This window comes from Rutidosis leptorrhynchoides, chromosome 4 (genome assembly GCF_046630445.1).
Source record: "Rutidosis leptorrhynchoides isolate AG116_Rl617_1_P2 chromosome 4, CSIRO_AGI_Rlap_v1, whole genome shotgun sequence".
In the NCBI taxonomy this organism is placed as follows: Eukaryota; Viridiplantae; Streptophyta; class Magnoliopsida; order Asterales; family Asteraceae; genus Rutidosis; species Rutidosis leptorrhynchoides.
Window position 1 is genome coordinate 214,711,660 of NC_092336.1, and position 11,694 is coordinate 214,723,353.

At 33.2% G+C, this 11,694-nt stretch overlaps 1 non-coding gene across 1 annotated transcript; it reads left to right on the forward strand.

The window, feature by feature from the left end:
* Nucleotides 1–2,415: 2,415 nt before the first annotated feature.
* Nucleotides 2,416–2,522, forward strand: LOC139845982 (small nucleolar RNA R71). Its single transcript, XR_011758731.1, has one exon. It is a non-coding gene; the product is annotated as a small nucleolar RNA R71 (small nucleolar RNA).
* Nucleotides 2,523–11,694: the final 9,172 nt, after the last annotated feature.

Sequence of the window (11,694 nt, forward strand, 5' to 3'; positions counted from 1 at the left end):
CTATTTCCGGCTAATCTTTCCAACATTTGATCAATGAAAGGTAAGGGAAAGTGATCTTTTCTGGTGGCGTCATTTAATTTTCTATAATCAATACAAACACGCCATCCTGTTACAGTCCTAGTAGGAATAAGCTCATTTTTCTCATTTGTAATGACAGTCATGCCACCCTTCTTAGGCACGCATTGAACTGGGCTTACCCATGGACTATCAGAAATTGGGTAAATTAAACCTGCATCTAGCAGTTTAATAATTTCTTTCTTAACTACATCTTTCATATTTGGATTTAGTCTTCGTTGGCGTTGCACATACGTTTTATGACCTTCTTCCATAAGGATTTTATGTGTGAAATACGAAGGACTTATTCCTTTAATATCATGAATCTTCCATGCAATGGCTGGTTTATGAGCTTTCAACACAGAAATGAGTTGTGATTTTTCATTTTCAGTAAGAGAAGACGATATTATTACAGGTAATTCAGATTCACCATGTAAATAAGCGTATTCCAAATGGTTTGGAAGTGGCTTTAACTCTAATGTTGGAGGTTCTTCTATCGATGATTTATATCGATATCTGTCTTCTTCTTTTAGCATTTGAATATCTTCTGTTGTTGGTTCATATCCATTAGCTATTAGTGTAGCTAACATTTCAGTTTCATCAATTTGTTCAGTTCCTTCTCCTAAAGAACATTCTCCTGTTCCTTGTAATTTTGGAAATTCTTCTAACAATTCTGCATGTGAATCTATAGTTTAAATATAATAACATGTATCATCTGCAGATTGCGGTTGTTGTATTGCTCTATCAACTGAAAAGGTAACACTCTCATCCTCTATACTTAGGGTCAGTTTCTTACCGAACACGTCTATCATTGCTTTAGCCGTGTTTAAGAATGGTCTTCCTAATATGAGAGGAACTTGAGAATCTTCTTCCATGTCCAGAACAACAAAATCTACTGGAAATACTAAAGTACCAACTTTAACTAGCATGTTCTCCATTATCCCTCTAGGATATTTTATTGATCGATCAGCTAGTTGTATGCTTATTCTTGTTGGTTTCAATTCTCCAAGGTCTAGTTTAGTGTATAGTGAATACGGCATTAGATTTATACTAGCACCTAAGTCTGCCAATGCTTCTATTGAACTAAGACTTCCCAGAAAACATGGAATTGTGAAACTTCCTGGATCAGATAGCTTTTCTGGTATCTTATTCAACAGTACTGCAGAACAATTAGCATTCATAGTAACGGCCGAGAGTTCTTCCATTTTCTTTCTATTTGTTATTAGATCTTTCAGAAATTTAGCATATCTGGGCATTCCTGAAATCACATCAATGAAAGGAAGATTTACATTTATCTATTTAAACATATCCAAGAATTTGGATTGCTCGGCTTCAAGTCTCTCTTTTTTCAATTTACTCGGGTAAGGAAGTGGTGGTTGGTATGGTTTAACATAAGGTTTAGCCTTAACTGTGTTATCTTCATTAACCTTTTCAACTACCGGTTCTGTTTCCTTATCTTGTTCAGGTTGTGGTTCTTGTGGAGTAGGAATAGCTTCATTAGAAATTACAGGTATTTCAGGTGGTTTAAGTGTTGTACCACTTCTTGTGGTAATAGCTTTAGCTGTTTCATTCCGGGGGTTAGCATTTGTATCACTAGGTAGACTTCCCGATTTTCTTTCACCTATTAACCTTGCTAGGTTACTTACTTCTTGTTCCAAGTTTTGAATAGAAGCTTGTTGATTTCTAAATGCTTGAGCATTTTGTTCATTGGTTTGTTTCTGAGATGTGAAAAACTGTGTTTGAGTTTCAACTAGCTTCGTCATCATATCTTCTAAATTCGGTTTTTTATCATCGGGTTGTGGTGGTTTGTTTTGAAAATTAGGTCTTTGCTGATTGTAAGTATTATTGGATACTTGTTGATTGCTAGGACCTTGTTGGTTGTTATATGGAACATTTCGGTTATAATTCTGGTTTTGATTGTAAATTGGTCTTGGCGGTTGATAATTATTCTGATAATTATTTCCAGGCCTTTGGTTTAGATATGAAACATTCTCTCTTTGTTCCATTGTTAGTTCAATACTGAGACAATCTTTTGTCAAATGTGGTCCACCACACTGCTCACAACTAATTCGTATTGAGTGTATATCCTTAGTCATCTTTTCCATTCGTCTCTCGACAGCATCTATCTTTGCTGAAATGGAATCTAAGTCATGGCTAGAATCGGCTCTAGCTGCTTTAGATGATCTAACGATATCTTTTTCTTGGTGCCACTCATGTGAGTGGGAAGCAGTGTTATCAATAATTTTATAAGCATCAGTTTCTGTTTTCTTCATAATAGAACCACCAGCTGCTATATCTATGTCTTTTCTTGTAGTGATGTCGCATCCTTGGTAGAATATTTATACTATTTGACAAGTGTCAAAACCATGTTGCGGACATCCTCTCAATAAATTTCCAAATCTTGTCCATGCCTCATATAGAGTTTCATTTGGTTTCTGTGTGAACGTAACAATTTCTCCTTGAAGTCTTACGGCTTTAGATGCTGGAAAGAATTGTTTAAGAAATTTTTCAACTAAAACATCCCATGTATCAATCGCCCCTTCAGGTAACGATTCCAACCAATCTTTGGCTTCTCCCTTTAAAGTCCAGGGAAATAACATGAGATATATCTGTTCATCTTCAACTTCTCTTATTTTAAATAGTGTGCAGATCCTATTAAAGGTACGAAGATGTTCATTTGGATCTTCCTTCGGCGCACCACTAAATTGGCATTGATTAGTCACCATGTGTAGAATTTGTCCTTTGATTTCATAATCTGGCGCATTAATGTCTGGATGAGTAATTGCGTGACCTTGGCCAGTGCGTTTAGCTCTCATTCGGTCTTCTATACTTAAAGGTTCCAGATTTTCCATAATTGAATTTGTTGAATCTGAATCACTAGAGGATTATGATTTAATGGATCGTTCCTCAACAATCTCTGTTTGAATGATTGGTGGTTCCGGAGGAAAAATTAATGGTTCAGGATCTACGAATCATCCCTGAATATTCTCCGGATTCTCAATTGTGAGGTCGGGTTCAAAAAATGGATTATCGGAAATTTGAATTGGTGTACTTGGTCGACTGGATGATGATTCTAAAGAAAAATCAACGGCGGTAATATTTGCTAGATGTCTTGATCTAGTTACAGGTGGTAAACGTCCAAAAGGTGGTGAACGTCTTGCTCGGTGCATTCACTGAATATCCTATTAGTTTTTAAAAGGAAAGAAAAATTATATAAATTATCCAATTAATAGACTTTTTTGATTTTGCCCACGTTTCGAATAGCCAAAATGAAAGGACCCGTTCATATACATTATAAACGATTCACAATAGTTGATTACATTGCGAGGTATTTGACCTCTATATGATACATTTTACAAACATTGCATTCGTTTTTAAAAGACAATCTTTCTTTACATCGAAAATTGACATGTATGCATACCATTTCATAATATCCAAACTATAAATGACCTAATCTGTCATTTACTTAATAATAATCTTTAATGAACTTCAACGACTCGAATGCAACGTCTTTTGAAATATGTCATGAATGACTCCAAGTAATATCTTTAAAATGAGCTAATGCACAGCGGAAGATCTCTTTCAAACCTGAGAATAAACATGCTTTCAAGTGTCAACCAAAAGGTTGGTGAGTTCATTAGTTTATCATAATCATTTATTTCCATCATTTTAATAGACCACAAGAATTTCATTTCCAGTTCTCATAAATATACGTCCCATGCATAGAGACAAAAATAATCATTCAAATGGTGAACACCTGGTAACCGACATTAACAATATGCATATAAGAATATCCCCTATCATTCCGGGATCCTCCTTCGGACATGATATAAATTTCGAAGTACTAAAGCATCCGGTACTTTGGATGGGGTTTGTTAGGCCCAATAGATCTATCTTTAGGTTTCGCGTCAATTAGGGTTTCTGTTCCCTAATTCTTAGATTACCAGACTATAAAGGGGCATATTCAGTTTAATAATCCAACCATAGAATGTAGTTTCATTTACTCGTGTCTATTTCGTAAAACAGTTATAAAAGCAGCGCATGTATTCTCAGTCCCAAAAATGTAAAGAGTAAAAGGGAATCAAATAAACTCACCATACTGTATTTTGTAGTAAAAATACATATAACATCATTGAACAAGTGTAAGGTTGTCCTTGGATTCACGAACCTAAATTATTTATATATAATTATGTATTTGTCAATATTTGTCTAATACATTAAGTTAAGTCATAGTGTACCACAATCCTAATGCTCGAGTCTAGTATGCAAAGGTCGACAAAAATTAGTTTAACTCCAAATGATTTCAAAACTTTATAAATGTTTTATTATATAATTTAAATATCGTCGTTTTATATTTTTAAAATATTTTTTTTTTAAAGATTTAATAAAGTAAATAATATAATTCGTTTATAAATAAAATTTTATATTAAAATATACTTTTATATATCTTAAGTAATAAAACTTATAAAGTTCATTTAATATCATAAAAATACTGCGATAGATTCTATTAAGGTAGTTATATAATTTGTATTACATTTCTAGTTAATAATATAGTATTGATAATAATAATAAGTAACAATCGTGTTATTTTGGAATAATAACAATTTGATAAAAAAAATTAAGACAACGATATTAACGACGATAATAATCATTTTTACGAAATTTTAATTGACTATAACTTTTAATCCGTCCATCAAATCTATTTGGCATCTAAAGGAAAAGTTCTTAATTTTTTTCTAGCTTTTTAAGGACATGCAAATCTTATATCTTCCTTCAACTATAATATAACAACCTTTAAGATTCGGCATAACCTATCTAAGGGCACTATCAAATTTACAAGCATGCATAATCCTATTTTCTCGAGCACTAGTCAGGGATACACTATTAGTATGTAAAAATTAAATTAGGAGTACTCACGTATCAATATTGAGGTTCAATATTGTAGGAAAGGTACGTAGACGCAATGGAAGTGACAAACACTAGTTTAACCTCACAAGCATACCCATGAACAATACCCATCACCTCCATAACCATAACTCATAATTTCCTTAGCTCTATCCCGCTCATAAAACCCGTTTTGAAATAACTCGCCCATGACCTCGTCGTAGTATTTTATGTATAATAATACTAATAATAATAATAATAATAACACTAACAATAATAATAATAAATATAATTATAGAGAGAGTGTGAGAGATAGATAGTTAGAAAACAATTATGATCGATCCTATATATATAGATTTATAAATAATATAATAATATAATATAATATTAATAAAAATTAAAAAACATGTTGCATAGTGAGCCGCCACCAAAATATGTCGGCACAAGATTACACGTTTCGTGTAGATAGGTACACGATTCGTGTATGGTGTCTTCATGAAAGTTGTAGATTTTTGAGTTACGGTCGTTTGGACACCGGAATCACCCTTTTTCGAGTCAGTATGATTTAGTTATGATTTTTCTCGTGCAAGTGCGCAGGTTTAGTGATTTCCAACATTTTAACTTTCAATCTTGTGATGAAATGTTGTAGTCTTTTGGTGCTCATTAGAAATCTTTATTTTATATTTATTTTTATTTTTATATCATTGAAAATCCATAAAAATATTTTATAATCAAATTCTATTATATCGAAAAAAAATGTGTTTGTACCAAATTGAATAAATATAATTTAGTTTTCCAGAATTAGTTATATTCAAAATCATTCTTTAAAAGGTTTCATCTATATCGTAAAACGTCTTCAATATTAAGAAAACTAAATAATTAACCTACCAAGTGACACAAGTCAATCATTGCAAGGTACGCTTTTGATAATTAAACGAGACTCTCCGCTAACCTCTGTCTAATCCTCAATAATAACACTTTTGTTCTTACATGGAATCACTTTACTAAATATTCCGAATACCGTTAAAAGTAAGAGTTTTCTAATTCAAGTGGACCTCATAACAAAGACTCGTAATTATAATTCAATGTACCTGATAAATCAATCACTTGATATTATCTTTTAATCTCATTGATAAACTTACATCGAACAAATACGTTCAAGTAAAGTATTATTCACTAACTACTGTGATAGCATTTCTATGTTCATAAAATAGATCTCGTAGCTTATATTCATATCAACTAATTCGTTCAATGCTTTCAAGTCACATAATAATCTCATAATCTATTTTTGTATCACCAAGCTCTTAAATGTTTTATCAATATTTCTTAGCTTAAAAAAAAAATACACATATGTACATACACATACATTTCTATTTACACATTTTTGTTCGTGAATCGTCAGACATGGTCAAAGGGTAATTGATTACATGAATATAGTTTTCAAACTTTTCGAGACTCAACATTACAGATTTTGCTTATCGCGTCGGATACATATAAAGATTAAAGTTTAAATTTGATCGGAAATTTCCGGGTCACTACAGTACCTACCCGTTAAAAGAAATTTCGTCCCGAAATTTGATAGAGGTCGTCATAGCTAATAGTAAGAATGTTATTATGACGAATATAAGCTGATACATAGAGTTTTATCATGATTAAGAAGTACGGATAAAATAATTCGATTTCTCGAAGCGTATGAGTGAAGCTATCGTAAAAGAGCGAAATGAGTAAATGTAGATTTGTTTTAACTGATTACGTAGCTATGATTGATTTCCGGAATTTAAGGGATTTAAAGAAAATTTTCGTAATAAGATTTGGTTCTTCGGCGACTTAGGAAATCAGGATCTTCTTTGAGTAAATGTAATAATCTGTTCCGATTGCTCTGTCGGATATTTTTCTATAAATCCACCCTCTTTGTTTCCTTACAACTCACACCTTCTATTCTTTCCCCTCAGTTCATACTTTAAAACATTCGTCAATATGCTCCATCCCATTTTGATCCTTGATATACTCTTAATTTTTACATCTGTCATCCTTCTCTTTCATCTACCACCGGAAGATTTTATTTACTTCTACTATTATCTTGGGGTTATAGTGTTATTAATTTTTCCGTGCCTTTACGTGGCAATACGTATTGATATGCACGGTTTGTAGCTTCAGGGTGGTTGTTGAGTTTTATATCTTCCCTTATATTTCGATGCCCCTGCATCTGTCTTCTATAATCATTGTCACCCATAATTAATATTCTCTTTTATTTGCTGCGGTTTATGCTCCAATTTCTAGTTTGGAGCTTCATTCTTTCGTTTCCTCTTCCCGTCCTCGAGTCAAGCGAGTAATGGTCCAGAATTTGCAGTTATGAATTTCGGAATGAACATAGTTAATGTTCTAAGAAGGAAATCTTAATGATGCGATTTTGACTTGTCAAATTACCAGAATATCCTGTAAAAGATCGAATCATCAAGAAATATTTTCTTGCTATGTTTAAGGATTAGATCGAATGTAAGAGTCGTGTAAATGGCACATGATGATGGTGCTGTGAATCATCACATCCCATTAGAAACTTAACATGACCTACTGTAATATAATGACGTTGATCAAGTGTCATTATATTATATTAACTCATGTATCAGTTCCCAACACTACTTCAAAAACATTCATATTCGAATTTTTCAGTATTTAGAAACTAACACAGTTTCTTTTTATGTTGCAGATATTACAGAGAGATAATTGATTTCAAATGAGAATACTTATGAAAATATCTTCAGAATTATCAAGGATATTTATAATGAAAGATACTATGATATCTTAGAATATTCAAGATATGATGATGATGAAGAATATTTGTCTGTGGAGATTTAGAATAAGAAATAAGGTGTTCGCTAACGAGTTCAGCAGGCACTGAATCATTTGGATCCTTTGAAGGCAGATTCAGTCTCTGTGATTTGTCCATGGCTTCCTTCATACTTTGCTCAATCCATTTTTCAGTACCAAATCCTTTCTTTTTCTGAGCTTTACCAACTCACTATCTTTTATCATCAAACTTTTGACCGTTTAAACCATCTACCATTTTTATGTTTCCTCTGCATTTAATGCAATAATATCTGAATCTCTGGTTATCAATCTGAGGTGGGTTCAGAAGAATCGTGTTTTAAATGATTAAACGCTGGTGGTAATATGGTGGAATATGAAAGGTTCCCCAGTAATAATGACGAAAGGGCAACGTATCTATCAGGGTTATAATAAGACTGGTCCGACTAAAAAAATCGAAGTTGACTTGCTGGATCCGTGACAAAATTGGCTACTTTGAAAAGGAATCGAAATGTTGTTCTTGCTAGAAGAATTCGACGCAGGTACATGTTAGATTATGACTTTGGTTTCGAGAGTTTTTCAGGTACAAAACTTCGGGTAACGTGTGGTTGGATCATCATCTCAATTGTTTATTATTTGAAGTGTCTTCTAGAATTTCGGAGGGTTTTGATTGCAGATTGTCATAGTCAATATCCAAATGATGAAATCGTCCTAAATCCCGAATGATTTCTCATATCCATCTTGTGTGTTACGATTAAAAGTGATGTGCTATCACAGTTTTGAAGTCAAAGTATAGCTTTGAAAAATATAAGGATCTAAGAGTGATGATTTTGGTTGTATCTCGAGTTGAATTCTGAAATTCCCAAAATCAGAATATGTAATTAGATTCGAATGAGTATGATTGTTTTGATTTCTATAGAAGAATGTATATTGGTTTAGTTGATGATTATTGAATCAGAATTGAAGAATGTAACATATTAATTGTGATTTTATATATCTCTCGGGTATTACCTACCCGTTAAAAAAATTTCACAAATAATATTTTGAACAAGAATTCTCATTACAATCTTTATGAAAATATATGTGGGTATATTTTCTTCAGATGTAGTACAGATTCAATGAGTTAATATCATACTAAGCTCATTTGATTTTCGGATTGAATTAGAAATGAATTTTCTCTAAAACATTAGAGATTACATAAACTTTGCGGAGTATTTCACTAATGTAATCAATGCTTCAATATTTATATGTATTTCCTTAGTGAATCATGCTGATGCTCATGGAACTCTTGCTAACTTCGCAAGATACGAATATTGTTTTCCCGTAAATTTCGGGTATATCAAAGATGAAAGTGTATAATCAAACATGTTATTGAATGATACACTTGATTTATTATGAAATAAAATTCATTGAGTTGAAGCAGAGATTGTAGTTAACAATGATTAAATTGTTAACGAAGAATGTACATCATAGCAAATTAGTAATATGAATTAACCAGATAGTTAAGTTCCATACATAATAGCTTAGTACAGAAAGATTTATTATGGTAAATTTTTTTTTATAGAATATACATATAAATTCTTCGGAGGAACTGAGTTAATACTTCATAACTCGTTGATACAATATACTTGTTATTAATTTGTAATGGTTTCCACAGTGATTCTTGAATTGGCAAAACTTGTGAGGTTAGAGGTGCTGACGATTCTAACAATGTTGACAGCATTGACTGTGTTGGTGAGGCTATTGGTACTGCTGATGATGTTGGTAAAACAAGTCTAGCTTGTACCTTACGCACCAGTCTTGTTAGGGTTTCGGTTCTTCTCTCTATCATCTCTGTCCACTCATCTGGTTTACGGTTAAGGCTGAGATAGATAATCTCTAAAACTTTAGAGATTACCTAATCACCACAGAATGTTTCTCCGATGAAGTTATGAATCAATACTTCATCGTTTGTTGTTGTTGGTACTCCTTGGTATCTTTGGTGCGTGTGACGTTGATATCCGATATACAGATTGGGATATTGAGTTGTGTGATGCGGATGTGATTGTTGGTGGTGGTAATGATCCTGTTGATGTTAATAATGGTGGTTGATGTTGATGTCAGTGATGCTGCTGGTGCTTTTAGTATTGAGACTTGCGATGTGGATGTTACTGGCGGTACTGGTTACGCTGCTGGTGCTGCTGATGGTGTTTGTAACCTTCGCACCGTATTCTCCAAAGCCACTACCCGAGCGCGAAGCTCGTTAACTTCTTCTATTACACCTGGGTGATCGTCGGTTCGGACGAGCGGATAAATATAATCAAGAATTTGGTGTAGTATATAATCGTGACGAGATACTCTGGAGATGAGAGAGAAAATGGTTTCTCGAACAGGTTCGCCGGTAAGTGCTTCAGGTTCATTGTCAATAGGGCAATTTGGTGGATGGAAAGGATCACCTTCTTCTTGTCTCCAATAATTGAGGAGGCTACGAACCCATCCCCATTTCATCCAGAATAGGTGATGACTGATTGGTTGATCTATTCCTGTCATACTGCTTTCGGAGCTGGAATGAGACTCCATATCGGAATAGCTGTCGTAATCTGAGGAATTCGAACTGGTTGAGGGATCCATCTCGTATGATCAAGGGAATGAATTTTTGATATGAAATTGATTATAGGAGTTAGATTTGATATCTTTCTATACATAATTTACATATGTATATATAATACCAAAATCCCATAAATTACGGAGAATCTTTGAAAAATGTCAGTCAAAGTTCACAGTATCAGATATGCTAAGATAAGAATTCGTCTATACACTATTATGCAATAAATGCAGAAAAGCGCGTCTAGACTTAAAAATGATAAGCAGGTAATTTTCGACACGAAATGATAAGCAAAACTTTTGACATGCAGACACGGTCGAAGTCCAGACTCACTAATGTATCCTAACGACTTATCAGTTAGACACACTAATGCAGACCTGGTTCGCTAAGACCACCGCTCTGATACCAACTGAAAGGACCCGTTCATATACATTATAAACGATTCACAATAGTTGATTACATTGCGAGGTATTTGACCTCTATATGATACATTTTACAAACATTGCATTCGTTTTTAAAAGACAATCTTTCTTTACATCGAAAATTGACATGTATGCATACCATTTCATAATATCCAAACTATAAATGACCTAATCTGTCATTTACTTAATAATAATCTTTAATGAACTTCAACGACTCGAATGCAACGTCTTTTGAAATATGTCATGAATGACTCCAAGTAATATCTTTAAAATGAGCTAATGCACAGCGGAAGATCTCTTTCAAACCTGAGAATAAACATGCTTTCAAGTGTCAACCAAAAGGTTGGTGAGTTCATTAGTTTATCATAATCATTTATTTCCATCATTTTAATAGACCACAAGAATTTCATTTCCAGTTCTCATAAATATACGTCCCATGCATAGAGACAAAAATAATCATTCAAATGGTGAACACCTGGTAACCGACATTAACAATATGCATATAAGAATATCCCCTATCATTCCGGGATCCTCCTTCGGACATGATATAAATTTCGAAGTACTAAAGCATCCGGTACTTTGGATGGGGTTTGTTAGGCCCAATAGATCTATCTTTAGGTTTCGCGTCAATTAGGGTTTCTGTTCCCTAATTCTTAGATTACCAGACTATAAAGGGGCATATTCAGTTTAATAATCCAACCATAGAATGTAGTTTCATTTACTCGTGTCTATTTCGTAAAACAGTTATAAAAGCAGCGCATGTATTCTCAGTCCCAAAAATGTAAAGAGTAAAAGGGAATCAAATAAACTCACCATACTGTATTTTGTAGTAAAAATACATATAACATCATTGAACAAGTGTAAGGTTGGCCTTGGATTCACGAACCTAAATTATTTATATATAATTATGTATTTGTCAATATTTGTCTAATACATTAAGTTAAG